At 44.2% G+C, this 20,171-nt stretch overlaps 1 protein-coding gene across 10 annotated transcripts in view; it reads right to left on the reverse strand.

Moving 5' to 3' along the window:
- The window catches only part of ZNF644 (zinc finger protein 644), a 95,395-nt gene extending 75,522 nt beyond the window's left edge, over window positions 1–19,873 (reverse strand). For 2 of the 10 annotated variants that reach the window (XM_089668922.1, XM_089668917.1), the window contains exons 1-2: window positions 19,744–19,859; window positions 14,781–14,844 (exon numbers count right to left, since the gene is read on the reverse strand). The gene's annotated coding sequence lies outside the window, so the exon portion shown is untranslated. Of the gene's footprint in view, window positions 1–14,780; window positions 14,845–19,299; window positions 19,373–19,743 lie in introns of those variants that run through there. The other 8 variants (XM_089668923.1, XM_089668918.1, XM_089668920.1 and 5 more) reach the window with 7 other exon arrangements.
- Between the last annotated feature and the right edge of the window lie 298 nt (window positions 19,874–20,171).

The following is a 20,171-nucleotide window of genomic DNA, read 5'->3' on the forward strand; positions in this document are numbered from 1 at the left end:
CCACAGGAAAACCACAGTGCCATGCGTATCCCAGCATGAGAAAAGTGCACGGCGGTGTCATAAAGAATTAATGGCATGCCCGTGTGTCTGCTAACAGCAGTGCAGCTTATCTGTGGGTGTGGGAAAGTGTGCAATTTACATGCAGTCCTGCACCTGCATAGATGTGAACCTAGCCTAAAAGTAGATGTCTTATGGGAAGGATTCTCTAACCCAATGTTAACTTGTAATACAGCTAACAGTATAGCCATGTCCAAGTGTCCATCATAAATCTGACTCTAAGCAAAGAGCCAGAACGTAGAAGTGCCTGCCATCTCCTATACCAGGATAGAATATGATCAGGTATATGAAGCCGGCTAAAATGACAAGGTATGTCCTTTTATTGGCATAAGGCCAATGTAGTGCCTAGATTTAAAAAGGGGTCAAAGTCTTTACCGATTAACTACAGACCTGTTAATTTAACTTCTATAGCTGGAAACATAATGAAGAGTTTAATAGAAGACCAGTTAGATGAGCTTTTGCTAGGGGAAAAAAAAAAAACACCATTTTGAGCAATAGTCAGCAAGGACTAATGATAGAAGCTGTCAAACAAATCTGATTTCTTTACTTACTTTTTTTTTTAGATATTTAGAAAATGATAGTGTCTGGGATTAAAAGTATTTGCAGATGACACCAAGCTATGCAGTGGAATGACATCCCTACTGCATGTCTCAAACTTAAAACCCAACCTCAATGCACTGTTTAACTGGGCAACTGTGTGGTAAATGAGGTTTAAGGTTGATAAATGTAAAGGTATGCACTTGGGGTCACAAAATATGCAAGCATCATACATACTAGGGGTAGTACAACGGGGGCAATCAATGGTGGAGAAGAATTTGGGTGTTCTGGTAGATCATAAGCTCAATAATAGCATGCAATGCCATGCTGCAGTTTTCAAAGCGAGCAAAATCGAGAGAGAGAAAAAAGGGCGAGCGAGGGAGAGGGAAAAAAAAAAAAAAAAAAAAGGAGAGGGAGAGAAAGACAGAGAGATCATTTTGCCCCTGTACAAATAATTAGTATACCTCATATAGGATATGCAGTTCAGTTTTGGGCTCCAGTTAACAAAAAAAAATAGTGGAACTGGACAAAGTGCAGACCAGGGTAACCAAACTGATAAGAGGCATGGAGGAGCTCAGCTATGAATGAAGATTAGCTGAAAAGAATTTCTCTCTTAAGAGGAGATTAATAGGGGGATATGATCACCATGTATAAATACAGTACATAAGTGGTTCCTATAGTGAACTTGGTGTTGAGTCGTTCACTTTAAGGTCACCACAGAGGACAAGGGGCACGCTCTACATCTGGAGAACAAGAGATTTATTATCCAAATACAGAAAAGGCTTTTTCACAGTAAAAACTGTGAGCATAAAAGTGACATATGAAAGTTACACAAAAACACCTGCGTTTATGCAAATTAAATGTACAGCTGCTGCTACAAACACTAATGTGTTAAACTAAAACCAAAATGCATTTTTACCTTACATAAAATAATATCAAATAATATGAAGCACATATGACAAATGGCCAAATTTATCAAAAGGTTAAATATGAAAATAAACATAAAAGTCAATATTCAGTGCTCCCCATGTGCTCAAAGTATCCAAACAAATGCCTGCTCCTTTACAACATGTGCCCAGGGAAACACACCGTACTCATCAGACTGGATTGACCTCTTGTGTTAAGAAGAAAGTCAAACAGCGCTTGTTGTAAAAAGCACCACTGGATCAGGAATAGAAGCCAGGAATATTATGTTGCCAGTCAGGAAATGTCACTTTTGAATGTTCCTCCAACCAGTATTATCATGCCTCTTCAAAACCTCTCAAAGCGCCTGAATCCACATAGGGGGAACACTAGGAACATAAGAAGGGGGCATGGTCTGACTATGGAGGAGTGAGGACGTTCGGCTCTGCAGCTCTGTCCACAATGCTGCTTTACCAACAGCTACAGGGCCAATCCCTCCACACCAAAGCCACTGGCTACGTCCCAGCGCCGGCAGACATCCTCCCAGCCACGCAGATCTGGCCACACTCCCAGGAAACGCTGGAATCCTTCTTCCCAGAGAGCCGGAGGACTCAGAACGAGAAATCCAAGATGGCGCCGGATCGCGCAGCCTCACATCACCATGAGGTATGGTCTCACCAGCCTACGGTGTCTCCTATACCATCTCCCCAGTCGGTAAGTGATTCCCCCTGCCCCCGGCTTCCCCCCACTTCTCAAGATCAGGGCCCTGACTTTGCTGAACTCTGCGGAGATAGAGACATTAGACAACACCTATGGTCTCTCCCTACCAAGGAAGACTTGGAGCACTTCACCAGCTGGGTAGAACGGGCTTTTAAGCAGGACAACTTAAAACAGACACCACGCAACTGGGGGATAGACTTGAGACGCTTGAAAAAAAAATTTGACGAGGCCCTGCCTGCTCTCTCTCAGCTGAAGGACCAATGCTCGGTCCAAAACCAGAGGATTTAGGCCCTCCTCTGTCAGCTAGATGATTTTGAAAACCACAATAGGCGAGCGAATATTCACATACGCGGCTCGCCTGAAATTACAACCCCTAAGGATCTTGTCCTCGCTCTACGTGGCATAGTCCATGAAATACTAGAGTTCCCTGATACGACCTCCATGGAGATTGACAGAGCTCACAGGGCGCTGCAGCTCCCATCTGAGGATCCAGAGAGCCCCAGGGACATTATCTGTAAGCTCCACAAATACAAGCTTAAGGATTGCATCATGCAAAAGATTTGAATTTTGAAATTTGATTTTGATGGGGCCCACCTTTTTCTCTATCAAGATCTTTCATGGCGCACCCTCATGTACAGCAGGGCCTTACGCCCCCTACTGGCTGCGATCCAAGGCACAGATCTCCTATATCGATGGGGCTTTCTGCTCAGCTTACAGGTCATACTGCGCTCCAAAGATGACCTAACATGCTTCCTACAAGCACTAGAGTTGGCAACTGTGGATTTTCCGGACTGGTGTTGCTCTCAGGAGATCCCTGTCCCACTTTTACCATAACCGTGGCTCCCTGCGAGGGGAAGGGCCAATCTTTGCAAATGACCCTCCTCTGGTTCTTGCCCTGGGCCCTTGATGCCCTGAGCATGGAAGAGTACTGAGGCTTCTTTTTCTCGTTATCCTTGGAGACTCTCGTTGACCTCACCTTGTGATTCTGGGTCACCTAGGCCTCTTGAACTGATGCTTTAAGTTTGATAGGGCTGGGTGATCGTCTTTTTTTCCTCCATGCCGGACTTCTCTCTTTGGACACTGTCCCTGACCTATTACTATTTGTGTCCCATCACCGACCCTTGCCCCTCCCCCACCACCCTTTGTATGTCTCCCTCACCTTCAGCTTATTTAGTTGGTGTGGATAGGGGCTGAGCCATCACGTCTCCCACGTTTGCACAGGTTACCCCCCCCACTTATATAGGTTGTCACCATACTGACAGGAACCAGGCCAGTGTTTGGACACCTCTCCCTTGTGGAGTAATGCCCGAGGCCTGACCTGTTGTAGCTAACAGAAGGATCTGGTGATCCTTATCCGTCCATTGTTCGTTGACATTAGTGCTTAATTGTTCTTTACTTAATGTTTTCCCTTTTTCTCTAGGGCGCACCTGAGCCGCCTTGCCCTTACCTGGGCTCTTGGAACTGCTAGGTTGCTTGACCGCTTCTCCTATCTGGTATGGCTTCACTTAAGGTACTCACAATGTGTGGGGTCGCTGCTCTCCCTACAAATGTAACAAGCTGTGGTTGGAGTTGAAAAGACTGGGGGCCCACATGCTTTTCTTACAAGAAACGCACTTTTACACGAAAATCCCACCCCAAGTTGCCCACGCACCTTTATGCTCAACAATATCTTAGCAATTCTCCCATTGCAAAATATCAGGGTACGGTGATTACTATACATAAATCCTGCCCATTCAAACTTACAGATAGCTTGGTGGACCCGCTGGGCCACTATGTTTTTGTAAAAGGCTTCATTGCCGGTCAGTTGTTCACGTTTACAACGCTTTATGCGCCCAACACCCACTAACTCACTTTCTTGGATGCCTTGACAGGCTGGCAGACTTCAGAAAAGGCCTTCTAGTCTTAGAGGGTGATTTTAATGTTAGCCCTGACCTCCTCATTGACATGTCCCACTGCCTACCCATACATTCCTATGCTTTTCTTAAGCACTTTTGTAAGGCACTTCCAACGTGCCAGTGGTCCAAACGGGTAGGGGAGACTGGGCCCCCCTGATCTTCGGAGGTACTACAGGGCTATTGCTCTCCAGCAGCTTCTAAATTGGCGCTTTCACACCCATACTAAACTCTGGGTTTCCCTGGAGAAATCCCTGGCAGGACGCAATCAGCCCCATGGCTGCCGTGTGAATACAGAGGGCTATTGACATCATGTCTCCCCTGACAACCCATGCCTTACACATTTGGGACAGCTTTAACAAACGTAACTCTGGCCCCCTCTGTATCACCACTAGCTCTGTTGGGTGGTTACTTGTGGTTCCCCCCTGGAAAAAACCTGACTTTTTTTTTTTTTTTAAATCCTGGGTTATAGATGGTAACCTCAGTTACGGCAAGTTCATGGAGGGGAGTAGGTTACTCCCCTTAGAGACCGTTTTGGGTGTTTCCCCATGGATTTCTGGTGCTACAATCAGCTACTTCATTTCTTTGCTACTCATGGCCGCTCTATCAGGGCGTTGTCTACACTTACCCTGTTTGAACTAATGTTTACAGCAAAAGAATCCTTATCCTATATGATATCAGAACTGTATAAATTGCTGAGCTTGGTTTCTGCTGATGTAAAACCTGCTTTTGTTCGGGCGTGGGAACATAACCTTGGGGTGGAGTTCTCATCGGACGAACATGCGCACATTTTAAAATTGGCACACTTCAGCTCCATTGACTCAGGAAATAAAGTATAAGTTACTGACACGTTGGTATCGTGTGCCCACAGCATTGTCGTTCATCCACCCTTCAGTCCTGGGTCTTTGTTGGAGAGGATGTGGTGAGTAAGGCACGCTCCTACACATGTGATGAGAGTGTCCTTCGATTCTCCCATTTTGGACTGATATTAATGACCAAATAAAAAGTTGGGGACATAGATGTTCCGTTGTTTCAGGTCCATTTCCTGCTCAATGTCCTTACTCTTCCGCTAAGTCACTACAAGGGATGTTCCTTACCACACCTCCTGAATGCGGCTAAGAGACTCATACCTATATATTGGAAATAGGCTTGTTTTCCTAGTAGGGAGGAATGGATTGGGAAAGTGAATGAGATAATGGAGGCCAAGAACTGGGTAGCAACTTGCAGGGGCACACGAGAACGTTTCAAAAGGCGTCTGGGCAACTTGGCAAAATCACATCAGCTTTTTTATTTTCACATTTTTTCATCCAGCTTGGATATTGCCCTGTTGGAGTTAGAGCCCTTGTTAAGAATACCTCAGTGTTTCCATTGCATGGTTTTGGTGCCTCTCTTTTTCCCCTCTGTGTCGCAGCTTTGGAATCAGCACTTCTTTTTTTTTTTATTATTATTATTATTATTAAAGAGCCGCCAGCTAATTGGAGACAACTGCGGCTCAGATAAGCTATAAGTTGGCACTTATGCTAGAGGTATGTTAATTCTTCCCTTCCTTACTTGTTGCCCCCTTTTCCTTTTTGCGTGCCCCCCCCCCCCCCAATCCCTTTTTGTTTTTCTTTTTTTCAGCACCTTGACCTTGGCACTCACAGTTTTGCTGCCCTGAACCTCTAAAGTTGTAGGGCAATCTCGCTGGAGGGCGCTATCGTCTACCAGCGGATGGGCCCTTTTTTCGTTATTTTAGTTCGCTTTGCTGTACCCCAAGATGCTGCAGCTTACTGTTACCTTCGTTGATTGTCGCAACACTTGCATTGCACTAGGCTTGCCACTCTTGCTGACCCCAGAGACTGCACAGACTTGTTTTCTGTTACGATGATTGTTATGATCCATTTTATTTTTTTTTGTATGAAACACTTATTTTGAAATAAAGACTACATTAGAAAAAAAAAAAAAACAGAACAGAAGACTCCCATAGCGCAAAAATATTTATGTATCTCAAACTTCAACAACGTTGCATATATAGCATTTCACATGTAGCAGAGTATGCATAGAATAGAAACAGGAGGTGCTGCAGGTTCCACAGCATCCATTACAACAAACTGGAAGTGACATCACCAGAAGTTCCACCCTATGTGACATTGCACGGTAATGACGAAACGGAGTGGAAAAGTACTTCTGGTGACACCACTTCTGGTTTGTGCAAAGTTGTCCATGCGCAGCACTAAGAAAATCTCCTTACTTATTTAGTGATTCTCCACGTAAAAGTGATGGCAACTATAAAGAAAACCTTACGATTACAGTCAGACAAGGAAATACTCCTAATAAATTCCAACGTGGCTTCTGCAGCACTGTGAGAACAAGACTGAGTTCCAAGGGGACAACAGTAGACCGCCCAGAGGGAGAAACTTAAGCCAAGCCTTGGACAAAGGCCTTAAACTAGCGAGTGACAGTCCAACATTTCTTAACCACTTGCCATCCTGAGGATTTACCTCCGTTAATTACCAGGCCTCTTTTTGCTATTTGGCGCTGCACTAATTCAACTGATAATTGCGCGGTCATGCAATGCTGTACCCATACAAAATTTACGTCCTTTTTTTCACATAAATAGAGCTTTCTTTCGGTGGTATTTGATCACCTGTGCGCTTTTTATTTTTTGCGCTATCAACAAAAAAAGACTGAAAAATTTTGAAGAAAAACTATATTTTTTACTTTTGGCTATAAAAAATATAAAGTAAACTCAAAGTTGGTCATAAATTTAGGCCAAAATGTATTCGGCTACATATTTTTGGTAAAAAAAAACCCAATAAGTGTATATTGATTGCTTTGTGTAAAAGTTATTGCGTCTACAACTATGGTATAGATACTGCAATTTACGTAATTTTTTTGCTATGCAGCGCTGCACTAGTTTAACCAGTTGCCTACCAGGTACTTATACCCCCTTATTTACCAGGCCAATTTTCAGCTTTCAGCACTGCCGCATTTTGATTGACAATTGCGCGGTCATGTAACATTGTACCCATATGAAATTTTGATCATTTTTTTATTTAATCGCCGCTGGGCGCTTTACTTTTTGCGCTATAAAAAAAAAAAAAAGTTTCTTTGTTTCTATTATAAAATTTTTCAAACAGGTATTTTTTCTCCTTCGCTGATGTACGTTGATGAGGCAGCACTGATGGGCACTGATAGGCGGCACTAAAGGGCACTGATAGGCAGTACTAATGAGGTGGCAAGGATAGGCGGCACTAATATGCAGCACTGATAGGCGGCACTGATGATGGGTACTGATAGACGGCACTGACTGGCATCACTGCTGGGGACTGGCGGCACTGACTGGCACAACCCCTGGGCACTGACTGGCAGCACTGCTGGGCTGCACTGGTGGGTGGCACTGGTGGGTGGCACTGGTGGGCACAGGTGGGTGGCACTGCTGGGCACAGGTGGGTGCACTGCTGGGCACAGGTGGGCGGAACTTGCGGGTGGCACTGCTGGGCACCGATCATCAGGGTACTGTTCATCAGTGCCCTGATGATCGGTGCCGATCCCCGCTCTGACAACTGCCGGTTCTCGGCAGTACTTTCCTCACGATCTGACAGCATGAGGAAAGTGCAGCCGAGAACCGGCACTTGCATTTCCCTCTGATCAGCGTGTCATTGGACACCGCTGATCACGTGGTAAAAGGCCGCTGTGATTGGCCTTTTACCACATCACGTGATCAGTTGTGTCCGTAGGACACAGCGATCACGGAGATCGCCGGGTGCGCGAGCGCGTTCTGGGAGGCCGTCATATGACGTCCACTCAGAACTGGCCGGCCGCAGTGCAGCCGTCATTCGGCTATCTGCGGTCGGCAACTAGTTAACTGACAATTGTGCGGTCATACAATTTGGTACATAAATTAAATTTACGTCCTTTTTTTCCACACAAATAGAGCTTACTTTTATTGGTATTTGATCACCTGTTAAAAAAAAACCGATATTTTCTCATTTCTGTCATAAAAAATATCCAAAACCCGCAAATGTCGTCATAAATGTAGGTCAAAATGTATTCTGCTACATGTTTTTGGTTACAAAAATCCCAATAAGTGTATATTGATTGCTTTGTGTGAAAGTTATAGCATCTACAGACTATGGTATAGATAATGGAATTTACACAGCTTTTACTTTCTAACTACCCATTTCTTGAGGTGCTAAACCACCAGGAAAGTACAAATACCCCCAAATGACCCATTTTCGGAAAGTAGACACCCTAAGCTATCTGCTGAGTGGCATATTGAGTACATGGAAGATTTATTTTTATTTTCCACAAGTTTTTTGGAAAAATGCCAAAAACATTTTTATTACACAAAGTTGTAATTTAAATGATATATTGCTCACACAACTCATGGGTTTTATGTGGAATTACACCCCAAAATATATTCTGCTACTTCTACCGAGTATGGGGATACCTTTTGGAAGCCTAGCCACATACAGGAGCCTGAAATCCAATGACCACTCTGAAAGCATGAAGGTGCGTAACGTCTTCATTTCACTTCCTCACTAGCTATCACAGTTTCGGAGCCCCTGAAATGCCAGGATAGCACCAACCCCCCCCAAAATGACCCCTTTTTGGAAAGTAGACACCCCAAGGAATTTTAAAAAAGACATGGTGAGTATTTTGCAGATCTCATTTTTTCTCACAAGGGTTTGAAATATAAAAATAGAAAAGAAAAAAGGATTTTCTTTTCTTTTCTTCGTTTTCCAAAAAACTTGTGGTAACAAACGAGACCTGCAAAATACTCACCATGCTTATCAAATTCCTTGGAGTGTCTACTTTCCAAAAAGGGGTCATTTGGGGGGGTTTGGTGGTCAAAGATAAAAAAAAAAAAAGAGGCTTAAAGAAATTTAATGCAGCCACCACATACAGTGGGGATCGAAAGTTTGGGCACCCCAGCTAAAAATATGTATTAATGTGCATAAAGAAGCCAAGGAAAGATGGAAAAATCTCCAAAAAGGCATCAAATTACAGATTAGACATTCTTATAATATGTCAACAAAAGTTAGATTTTATTTCCATCATTTACACTTTCAAAATAACAGAAAACAAAAAAATGGCGTCTGCAAAAGTTTGGGCACCCTGCAGAGTTAATATCTTGTACTGCCCCCTTTGGCAAGTATCACAGCTTGTAAACGCTTTTTGTAGCCAGCCAAGAGTCTTTCAATTCTTGTTTGAGGTATCTTTGCCCATTCTTCCTTACAAAAGTCTTCCAGTTCTTTGAGATTTCTGGGCTGTCTGTCACACACTGCTCTTTTAAGGTCTATCCATAGATTTCCAATTATGTTGAGGTCAGGAGATTGTGAAGGCCATGGCAAAACCTTCAGTTTATGCCTCTTGATGTAATCCCCCGTGGATTTCGAGGTGTGTTTAGGATCATTATTTATTTGTAGAAGCCATCCTCTCTTTAACTTCAGCTTTTTCACAGATAGCATCAAGTTACCATCCAAAATTTGCTGAAATTTTATTGAATCCATTTTTCCTTCTACTCGTGAGATGTTCCCTGTGCCACTGGCTGCAACACAATCCCAAAGCATGATTGATCCAACCCCATGCTTAACAGTTAGACAGAGGTTCTTTTCATTAAATTCTGTGCCCCTTCTTCTCCAAACGTACCTTCGCTCATTCCGGCCAAAAAGTTCAATTTTAACCTCATCGGTCCACAGAACTTGTTTCCAAAATGCATCAGGCTTGTCTATATGTTCATTTGCAAACGATGATTTTTGTGGTGAGGTCGTAGAAGAGGTTTTCTTCTGATGACTCTTCCATGAAGACCATATTTGTACAAGTATCTCTTTATAGTGGAATAGTGTACCACAACTCCAGTGTCTGCCAGATCTTTCTGAAGAGATTGTGCAGTCAAACGTGGGTTCTGAATTGTTTTTCTCACAATCCTGCGAGCTGTTCTGTCTGATATTTTTCTTGGTCTTCCAGATCTTGCTTTAACTTCCACTGTGCCTGATGACTGCCATTTCTTAATTACATTCCGAACAGAGGATATTGACATCTGAAAACGCTTTGCTATCTTCTTATAGCCTTCTCCAGCTTTGTGAGCATCAACTATTTTCAGTTTCAGTTTTCTAGACAACTGCTTAGAAGAACCCATGGTGCTGATTGTTGGGGCAAGGTCAGATGAGTCTGGGCATTTAAAACCTTTGAGATTGACATCACCTGGTCTTCCCAGACGATGATTGAGAACAATCCATGACACTGGCAGGTCTCAGCTTGGCAAAGGGGGCAGTGCATGCTATAAATTCTGCAGGGTGCCCAAACTTTTGCAGACGCCATTTTTTTGTTTTCTGTTATTTTGAAAGTGTAAATGATGGAAATAAAATCTAACTTTTGTTGACATATTATAAGAATGTCTAATCTGTAATTTGATGCCTTTTGGAGATTTTTCCATCTTTCCTTGGCTTCTTTATGCACATTAATACAAATTTTTAGCTGGGGTGCCCAAACTTTCAATCCCCACTGTATAAGCACTGGTAAGCTGCAATATATTTACTTTTTTATAATGGAAATGGGTTCAACTGAAACGATGATCACTAGTCCAACATGTAATATTTGGGAGGAATGATATGTTCTCTTAAGTAAAGTGAACTTTGATGGTCACATACAGCTTTGCCATTAAACAATTACTATTTAAAGAACTGGAAGGTAATGAGATATTTCAGCTTTACAACAGCTTCCTAGACAAACAGCTGTGGCACCAATCCAAAAACATGCCCATGCTTGTGTAAAACGTTCGCATTTATATGACAGTCATCTAAAATTCTCCACTACAGTTCCAGCTACCTTTAGGGAAAAGCCTTTCCTGACAGAAACATGGAGGATGCCATTGTGAAGTTCATTCCACAAAATTTTATTTTGCCAAGCTAGCCCTACAGTGAAGGAAATAAGAATTTGATCCCCTGCTGATTTTGAATGTTTGCCCACTCACAAAGAAATGATCAGTCTACAAATCGAATGGTAGGTGTATTGTAACACAGAGACAGAATAGCAACATAAAATTCAAAAGAAATGCATGTCTTAACAAATTATGCATTGATTTGCATGTTCATCAGGGAAATAAGTATTTGATCCCCTTCACAAAACATGACTTAGTACTTGGTGGCAAATCCCTTGTTGGCAATCACAGAGGTCAGACGTTTCCTGTAGTTGGCCACCAGGTTTGCAGACATCTCAGGAGGGATTTTGGCCCACTCCTCTTGGCAGATCCTCTCCAAGTCATTAAAGGTCTGGAGACTGGCTAGGCCACTCCAGGACCTTAATGTGCTTTTTCTTAAGCCACTCCTATGTTGCCTTGGCCGTGTGTTTTGGGTCATTGTCATGCTAGAACACCCATCTACGACCCATTTTCAATGCCCTGGCTGAGGGAAGAAGGTTTTCACCCAAGATATGATGGTACATTGCACCGTCCATTGTCACTTTGATGCGGTGCAGTTGTCCTGTCCCCGTAGCAGGTTTCCACCATGTTTGATAGTTGGGATGGTGTTCTTGGGGTTATAGGCAGCATTCCTTTTCCTCCAAACACGGCGAGTTGAGTTGCCAAAAAGCTCGATTTTGGTTTAATCTGACCACAACACTTTCAACCAGTCCTCCTCTGTATCAATCAGAGGTTCAGTGGCAAACTTCAAACGGGCCTGGACATGTGCTTTCTTGAGTAGAGGGACCTTGCAGGCACTGCAGGATTTCAATACTTGTCGGCGTAGCGCGTTACCAATTGTTTTCTTGGTGACTGTGGTCCCAGCTGTCTGGAGATCATTGACAAGTGTAGTTCTAGAATGATTCCTCACTGTTCTCATGATCACTGACACTCCACGAGGTGAGATCTTGCATGGTGCACCAGACCTAGGGAGACTGACAGTTGCTTTGTGTTTCTTCCATTTGCGAATGGTTGCACCAACTGTTGTCACCTTCTCACCCAGCTGCTTGGCGATAGTTTGGTAGCCCAGTCCAGCCTTGTGTAGGTCTACAATCTTGTCCCTGACATCCTTGGACAGCTCTTTGCCATGGTGAAGAGTCTGGAATCTGATTGTTTGATTGCTCCTGTGGACAGGTGTCTTTTATACAGGTAACAAAATGAGATTAGCAGCACCCCCTTTAAGAGACTGCTTCTAATCTCAGCTTGTTACCTGTATGAAAGACACCTGGTAGCCAGAAATCCTGCTGAATGATAGGGGATCAAATACTTATTTCCCTCATGAACATGCAAATCAGTGCATCATTTGTTAGACATGCATTTCTTTTGAATTTTATGTTGCTATTCTGTCTCTCAGTGTTACACCTACCATTTGATTTTTAGACTATTTCTTTGTGAGTGGGCAAACGTTCAAAATCAACAGGGGATCAAATACTTATTTCCTTCACTGTATATACCCCAGAAAACCTGCTCTTTGTGAAGGGAACAAGTAGGACATGTAGGAAAGGTAAAAATGGTAGTCAGCGATGTAACACTTTGAACTACAATTGCGCAGTCATGCAACACTGTACCCATATGATTTTTTTTTGTTCATTTTTTGAGAGATAGAGCTTTCTTTTGGTGGTATTTAATCACCACTGGAATTTTATTTTTTGCTAAACAAAAAAAAACCAGGACCAAACATTTTGAAAAAAAATGTTTCAGTTTCCGTTAGAAAATTTTGCAAATAAGTAATTTTTCTTTTTCACAGATGTGCACTGCTGAGGCTGCACTGATAATTAGGGCCCTGATTATCAGTGTAAATATGCCTCTCAAAATTGCTGGTTACTGGTTCTCCTCACGCTGAAGAAAGGACTGCCGATAACCGGCAAGTCTGTTTACAAAGTGATCAGCTGTGATTGGATACAGCTGATCACATGGTAAAGGACTGCTGTGATTGGCCCTCTACCTCGAACTGTGATCAGCTGTGTCCTAAGGACACAGTGATTACAGAGAGTGCCCGATGTGTGGGGTTCTGGGAGGATGTCAAACGACGATCTCCCAGTACTAGACGACTGTGCGGTAGCTGTCATTCGGATATAGCGCGGTCGGCAACTAGGTATCTGGGAATAGGCTGACAAAAGCCCAGGCGCCAGGACACACTTTTCTAGTCGCTATGGTGACCTGAAATCTGGAATTTGTCGAGCCCTCTCTAGAGCCACCTTTATTGTAGATGCTTAACTAAAACAGACAACCACAAGCTACAGCAAAGGAATACAGAAAACAGCCAACATGTTTTGCGCTTAGTCAGTGGTTAATCATGGCCACACATCTAAAAGCTAGTCAGCTAACTACCACTTTTACCTTTCCTGTAAAGAAAGTTACGAGTTGGGCCAGCACCTAGTAGTTTGTTGGCAAGAAGATCAGTGGACCGACCAGGAGCAATGTGTACCTTTTTATATTAGGACTTATCTTTGTTTACGAGCCACACTAGACTTTTACGTTGTTTACCACCATCCCCAGATTGGTTTCCATTGTTCCGTCTGAAAAGAAAAGATCATCCAGGTATGATACTATTTCTATTTCCTGTTTTAGCCTTCCTAACATCCTTGGAGCAGATGGGAGGCCAAAAAGCAGGGCATTAAATTGACAATCCAATGTTTCCCTGGGACCCTTCCCTGCCAAACTCAGGCATTTGACATACCTGTGATGGGGATGCCAATACACATCTATGAGGTCCAGCAAGTCCCTTAGGGCCAGTTCACACCACAAAAACAACCTCCTGATCCATTCTGGACACATTTCTGCATGAGCTTTTTTAAGGCATTCCAGTGCATTTTTGATGGGTTTCCAGACACGTTCCAGATGCTTTTTTTAGGGTCATTTCAACTGCAAAATCTTTATTTTTACTTTGCTTCCTTTTCCTGTTTTTTTCCCCTGCTTAACTGGGGTACAGTGCTTTTTTGATGCTCTTTACTGCATTCCAGTACAATTCTGTGCAGGAAAAAGCAGCATGTTCTATCGCCTGTGTCCTGGGACAATTATTTTTCCTAGACACCTTAGAATGTGAAGCATCCAACTCTGTACACATTTCCCATAATTTGACAGCTTCGTCCTTGAAAGAGACCCTTCCCTTAAGATTGGTCAAAAGAGAAAAAAAAAACCAAACATTTTTTGTGGTCTCCCAATTGTGCAGTAAGAGTTTCCTTCAAGGCCTGACGTACTGGAAATGTGCATGCTTGCTTTCTTCGTAGACCCATATATAATCTATCATGGACTGGTAACTCCCTCTCTTTAATCCCCAAGGTATCGTGGATGACCTTTAGAAGCTCATCTATCCCCTCCATAGGAAGATTACACCAGTAGGACCATTACAACATTTGACACGGTTTCCCTCTTACTATCCATAAAGTCTTTAAAAGAGAAAAGAAGATTCTCGCTCTTCACATTTATCAAAACATCGCTCACATAGAGGCTTTGACCAGGAAACTGATCACTTACACTAAGCACACTTCTTCCTATGGGAGGTCTCCTCTGAATTCTTAGCTTCTGGGGCTTAAGCCTAAAACACAAACTGACGTGAGCACACTATGCTGGGAAGATAACACCCAGTGGAGAAAGGGTGAAAAGAACAAAAAAAGCGACTCCCTCACCTACACCATGAACCCCACAAATTACCTTGTCCTGTGCCCTCTCCACACAATAAAAAGTGACAGGAAAGCAACTAGCAAAAATTACATTCTCTGACCTACCTTAGAGCCATTATGGTAAGGATCAGCCAGATCTGCAGCAGCCTTCCGACATCTTGTTTGCAGCCTGCAACAGAGAAAGTCGGGATCACATGCTGGCTGAAAGCGGCAGACCCATTCTGCCACGCCTTGGCTCTGTCCCCACCTGAATAAGTTCCTGGCCTCCTGCTTCCTTCTATCCCCATTAGCTAAGAGGTCATAGACTTGCCACGACGCTTCCAGACACGAACCAGAAGTGCACTATTGATTGGACCCATGCAACCCAGATGTGAACCCGACACCAGGTTGGTTACTACACCAGAACCCATGCACGCACCACCGAATCCCCCTATGTCCCTATGCACAGTTAGCCTCGACAGGAACGTGACTCTCGGCAACCAGAGGGTCCCTTGGTGCCTCCACAAAAAAAAGCATACATTGTATCCAGGGGGTACCCACGGATGCTGCACAAGGCACTTTTAAAGCCACCCCCAATGCAGAAAGCAGGTACTCACACTGCCACTGGCAATTTTAGTAAGACTCCAGGACAATCTTTGAGCAGAAGTGATGCAGAATCGCAAAATCCATGAGTAAATGCAGTTTTCATCACCCAATATGGAGTGTGGTGGCTGTCTTTCCCAAAAAAAATATTTCACACAGGAATAGTGCCACCATTAGATAATTTGGAGATTGAATTATTTCTTTTAATAGCTCAGGATTTAGATACTTAAACTGTGCTACATACCTGAACTAGTGTTTCATTTCCCAACAAGGCCTGAACACTATCCAGCACATATAACCACCTAAGTAAAGCCTAAGTAAAGCTTTTATAGCATTTTGCAAGATTTTACCAAGAGAAAATATAACAGTACTGGTCAGCCATAATCAATCGCTATAGGTAAATGCTGCTGGACTAAATCAGCCACCTGTTCCCGTACATCTCAGGTACTCTGGCATTGAGTTCTCTGCAACAAACATCCCAGGTTTGTCCACCTGATAAATACCTATTCTGTTTAAAATCCAGTAATACAGTCTCACCCTGTTCTGTACATGTTCTGCCAATGATCAGCTGCGCTCTATTTTTTGCTGCTCCGGACTCTGGGCTTCAGCAAAAAGGCAGCTTGCAGAAGAAGAAACAGGAACAATGCTGGAGGCAATTTACAGAATAAATATTACCGTGGAATGTATGTTTCTTGCTAAAGAACATTATTTTGTATGAAGTTGTTATGGGTAAAATTCCACTTTAAGCATAGATCTGCCGCTAGAAGGCTTCAGAAAGACTTAAGTGGAACTTTAGGTAATAATTAAAAATGGGCGGGCAGGCAAGATTTTTAATGCAGAAAAGACAAGCTTTGTCCCTTCTGCCTTAAAGCTACCCACTTGCCTTTCAATCGCATTCGCAGGAGTGACGTCCTCCCTGCCCGGCCAATGACGGAGGCTGGTGTTAGGGACTCGAAACTGTCTGCCCGAAGAAGTCATCGGCCAGGCGGTGGACAGCACATCACGATTGGAGGGGAGTATTGTTCCGCTTTAAGTCATGCTGAAGCCTGCTAGCACGAGGTTTAAAGTGAAAGCCAGCACACACGTTAACATCAATGTAAAATTAACATTTTAAACTGGAGCTGAATGGTACTTTAAACGTTTCAGTAAAGCTTGCCAAGAGCTCTCCATATGCTCTGTAAAAGCATGCTGTTCACACTGCTTTTATACAAGCTAAAGCCCTTGTGAGCCAGGCCTAATCAGCCATAAAGGTTAAAAATATCACCCAAATGTCAATACTTTAGGGTCAAGTCACACCAGCCATTGTGTTACAAAGCAGTGGCTAGTGTGCTGTGTGGTCTGGCAGGATCACCAAAGTGCTGATGCGCCGATCTCAGCACATTACACTGTCCATTTGCTCTCTTTTTTTTTTTTTTAACAAACCTTATGGAAATGTCACACAGACATTTCACAAAGTTCAATTGGCTGCCACGCAATGAGAAGCACTGGATTGTCTTGAACTGCAATGCACTAAAAAAAAAAAAAAAAAAAAAAAAAGAAGTACTATATGCAGTGGTGTGAAAGAAGCACAACGGAGACAAGGCATTTTGCTTTTTCATGTGGTGGGACTGCTCTGCAATAGCTGCCCAAACGCAGTACTACTAGCTAATGGGGGATCCCCCCCCCAGCTAGCTGTCAAATTTCCTAAAATCCGTGGCCGTGTGGGGCTACGCCTGCCTAGCCGTGTCATTCCTCTGTAAATGAGAAACTACAAATCCTGAGAGTCTTGGCAGCTGTCAGCTTGTAGTTCATTGAATCTTCCTGCCAGTTTATCTACTTCTTCGTACATCCCGCATGGGCAAGCAGATATACTGACAGATCTGCAAGAGACCAGCATGGCACCAGTGATCTGCTAATCGCTGGTACAATGCTTTACAGGCTCCTGCAGTCAAAAATATTAAATGGACATTTTTTTTACCTGTTAAAAAATGTGCATTTATTTTTTAAATCAGGTGAACTTTAATGCACGAGTATCAGTCACTTACAATCTTTTTGTGTGGTTATACATTGCACGTAGTTTCTTGCACAGTAAAATCACCTGCATTGGCATAAATGGTTAGCAGTTCTCGGCAGGTCTACCACCTAACATCTGCATCTTTTGATTTTTTGTTTGGTATGGTCATGCATTGATTATGTTTCTTGCACAGTAACACGCACATTGGTGTAAAATGCTAGCAGTTTGACTGGCCTGCACACTCCTATAACGTCCAAATAGAAGCTGCACTCTTCACAGCACTCAGTCTTTTATGCTGCACTTACACCTGAGCAAAGCAGGTTCCTGGTGATTCTGAAGCATTTTTTTTTCTGCATGTGTGTCAAGATTAAGGATTGATGCCTGGGTTGGGCAAGGCAGCTCCCCCCTAATACTTACCTGAGCCCCATCTTGATCCTGCGATGTGCATTAGAGCCGCGGCTCTCCTGGGTCTCCCTCTCCTCATTGAGAGCCATTGACTCCTGCTGCTGTCAATCACAGCCAGTGAGCCAATGAGAATGGCATGGGGGGAAGGAGGAGGGCACAAAGCTGTGCAAAGTCCATTCACAGAAGTGAGCCTGCTGAAGTGCCCCCACAGCAAGAGACTTGCTATTGGGGAGCACTTGGTGGAGGACCAAAAAAAAAAAAAAAAAAAAAGGATGATCCAGGCTGCAAAACCATTGCACAGAGCAGGCAAGTATACTTTTTTTTTTTTTTTTTTTTTAAGTACAATCTTTAGAATTATTTCAATGATGGGTGCTCAAAGTGAGTCTCATGCCAGAACCATACGCAAACACATGTAACTTCCCTAGCACATCACATGTTTATTGTGAGCTCACTGTTCATATTGTTTTGAGAAAGTGCCCCCGGAACATCAGCTTTATACCTTATGTGACGCTGGCATCACAATAAAAACACTTTGGATTACTGATAATTTTGTATCGTCTGCACACCTGACATCTGCACCATTTTGTTTTACATTGAATGATAATGAATTATATATTATAAAAGGATTCTTATAAAGCCAACAGTTTACACAGCGTTTGGCAAAATAAAGGCAGCAATACAGTTACAATGCAAGACAGGAGGGTTAGGATGGCCCTGCTCTCGAGAGCTTTCCAACTGCACTGCTGTACAATCACATGCACTGGTGTGAGATCACAGCAGTTCCCAACAGGTCTGCCCACCTGTCACCCACTCCTTTGTTTCCATGGGGTATAGTTTTGCAGTGTATGGTGCTTTTTGCAGAATAAGGGCCCTCTCACACACTGCTCTGGAGCAAAATTGTGGTTTCAGTTTTACTGCGTGTCAGATGCATTTCTGGTAAGTTATTTGATTCCTTGCACCTGTGAAAAAATAAAAACACAAAATGGTGTGTTTTTGTTGCGTTTTCCATTCATTTCAATAGGGAGCTGCATTTTTGGTGCAGTACAATAGGGAGCTGCATTTTTGGTGCGGTTCTTAAAGTCGCACAGGACCCGCAGCACAGTGGTGTGAAGAGTCCCATAGGATTTAAAGGGTAACATTTTTCATGCAAGGTAAAAAAAAGTATCAGTGTAAAAAGGCCCTAAAACCAGCGGCAAGCCCTGGAACATTAGCAATTGACAACAGGTGTACATGCCCGCCACTGTCATGACTGGAAGCCCCTCATCATTCTCATTGGGAATGAAGAGAGAAGTGACAGCCATGAGAATGGCAGAGCAAAGGTGGCCTTGGATGGCAGACCTTCCCAACTGGAGCAGCAGACACACAAGTCCACTCCCATGTGAGTTATAACTAGTAGGCCAACAGCCATCGTACAAGGCAGCCAACAGTGTGGAGGTCCAGAGACCAGCAGCACACCCCCTCCCCCCACCCTGTCTGCTGGGATGACCACTGGAGGCCAAACTAGGCCGCACTGAGAAGCTGCCAGACAGCCTCTTGGCAGGGCCCCCGCCTGGCATCCAGCCTAGACGAACCCCAGCGATGGCAATCCCACAAGAGCGGCCCCATTCCCCACTCACTTCCCATGCCCAGACCTTCCCCAAATACCTAGCAATGGCGGCCGCCTGGTTCCCCGTCCGCCTGGTATTTCTACCCTTCTCTCCTTGCGCGGCCCGGGATTGGCTGCGCCGCCTCACGTGACTAAACAAAACCGTCACAGCTAAACCTAAAATGAACCCTTTGTCCGCGGATAATTGCTGGCGCTGCCTTTTGTGGTGTGAGGCGGAGGGGCATGGCGGGGTGTCCGGGGAGTTCCGACACACACCGGGGCACACAATGCTCCTTCCTCTCACACACTCTCCAACCCGCCATGTTCCCCCCCGTGAGAGAAAATACGTCAGCCGCTACTCTCCGGTGGGCCGCACGAAGCCTCACATAAGCTTTCTCAGTAAGCCGGCTGTGTGAGGAGCCGCCCGCCGCCTCATTAACCCCTTCTACACCCGGCCGCTACATGACGAGCTGTGCACGGCGGATATCCCGGGGCTCACTCACCTGCTCGCCCACATACAGGCCCGACCGCCGGCTGCACTTTTTTTTTTTTTTTTTTCTTCAGTTCAAACCTGAGGAGGACTAGACGTGGAGACAGACGCTCCGTCACGTGACCGGCTCTTCCTCCTCCCTCCCCCGTGTTCCCCGTGGCGCCAGAGGTGCAGGAGCGCGCCTGCCTGCTGTGTGATAGAGCCGTGTGCGCGCGCAGGGGTTACACCAACGAGGGGGCCGGGATATGGGGCGCGTGGACGGTAATGAAGAGCTGTACAGGGGATGCTCGGTGCCCTCCTAATACATTCTGAGGGCTTCCCAACAGGAGAGCTGCACAGGGACAGCTTGCCTATGAAAGCCTGCTCGAGCCCAGTGACTTCATGCCTTGAAATATGAGCAAAGCAGATCCCTCTCAATCCAGAGCACTAGGCCTTCTTCAC

Source organism: Staurois parvus, unplaced genomic scaffold (assembly GCF_062004578.1).
Source record: "Staurois parvus isolate SC_StPar_1 unplaced genomic scaffold, SC_StPar_1.0 ptg000066l, whole genome shotgun sequence".
Classification (NCBI taxonomy): domain Eukaryota; kingdom Metazoa; phylum Chordata; class Amphibia; order Anura; family Ranidae; genus Staurois; species Staurois parvus.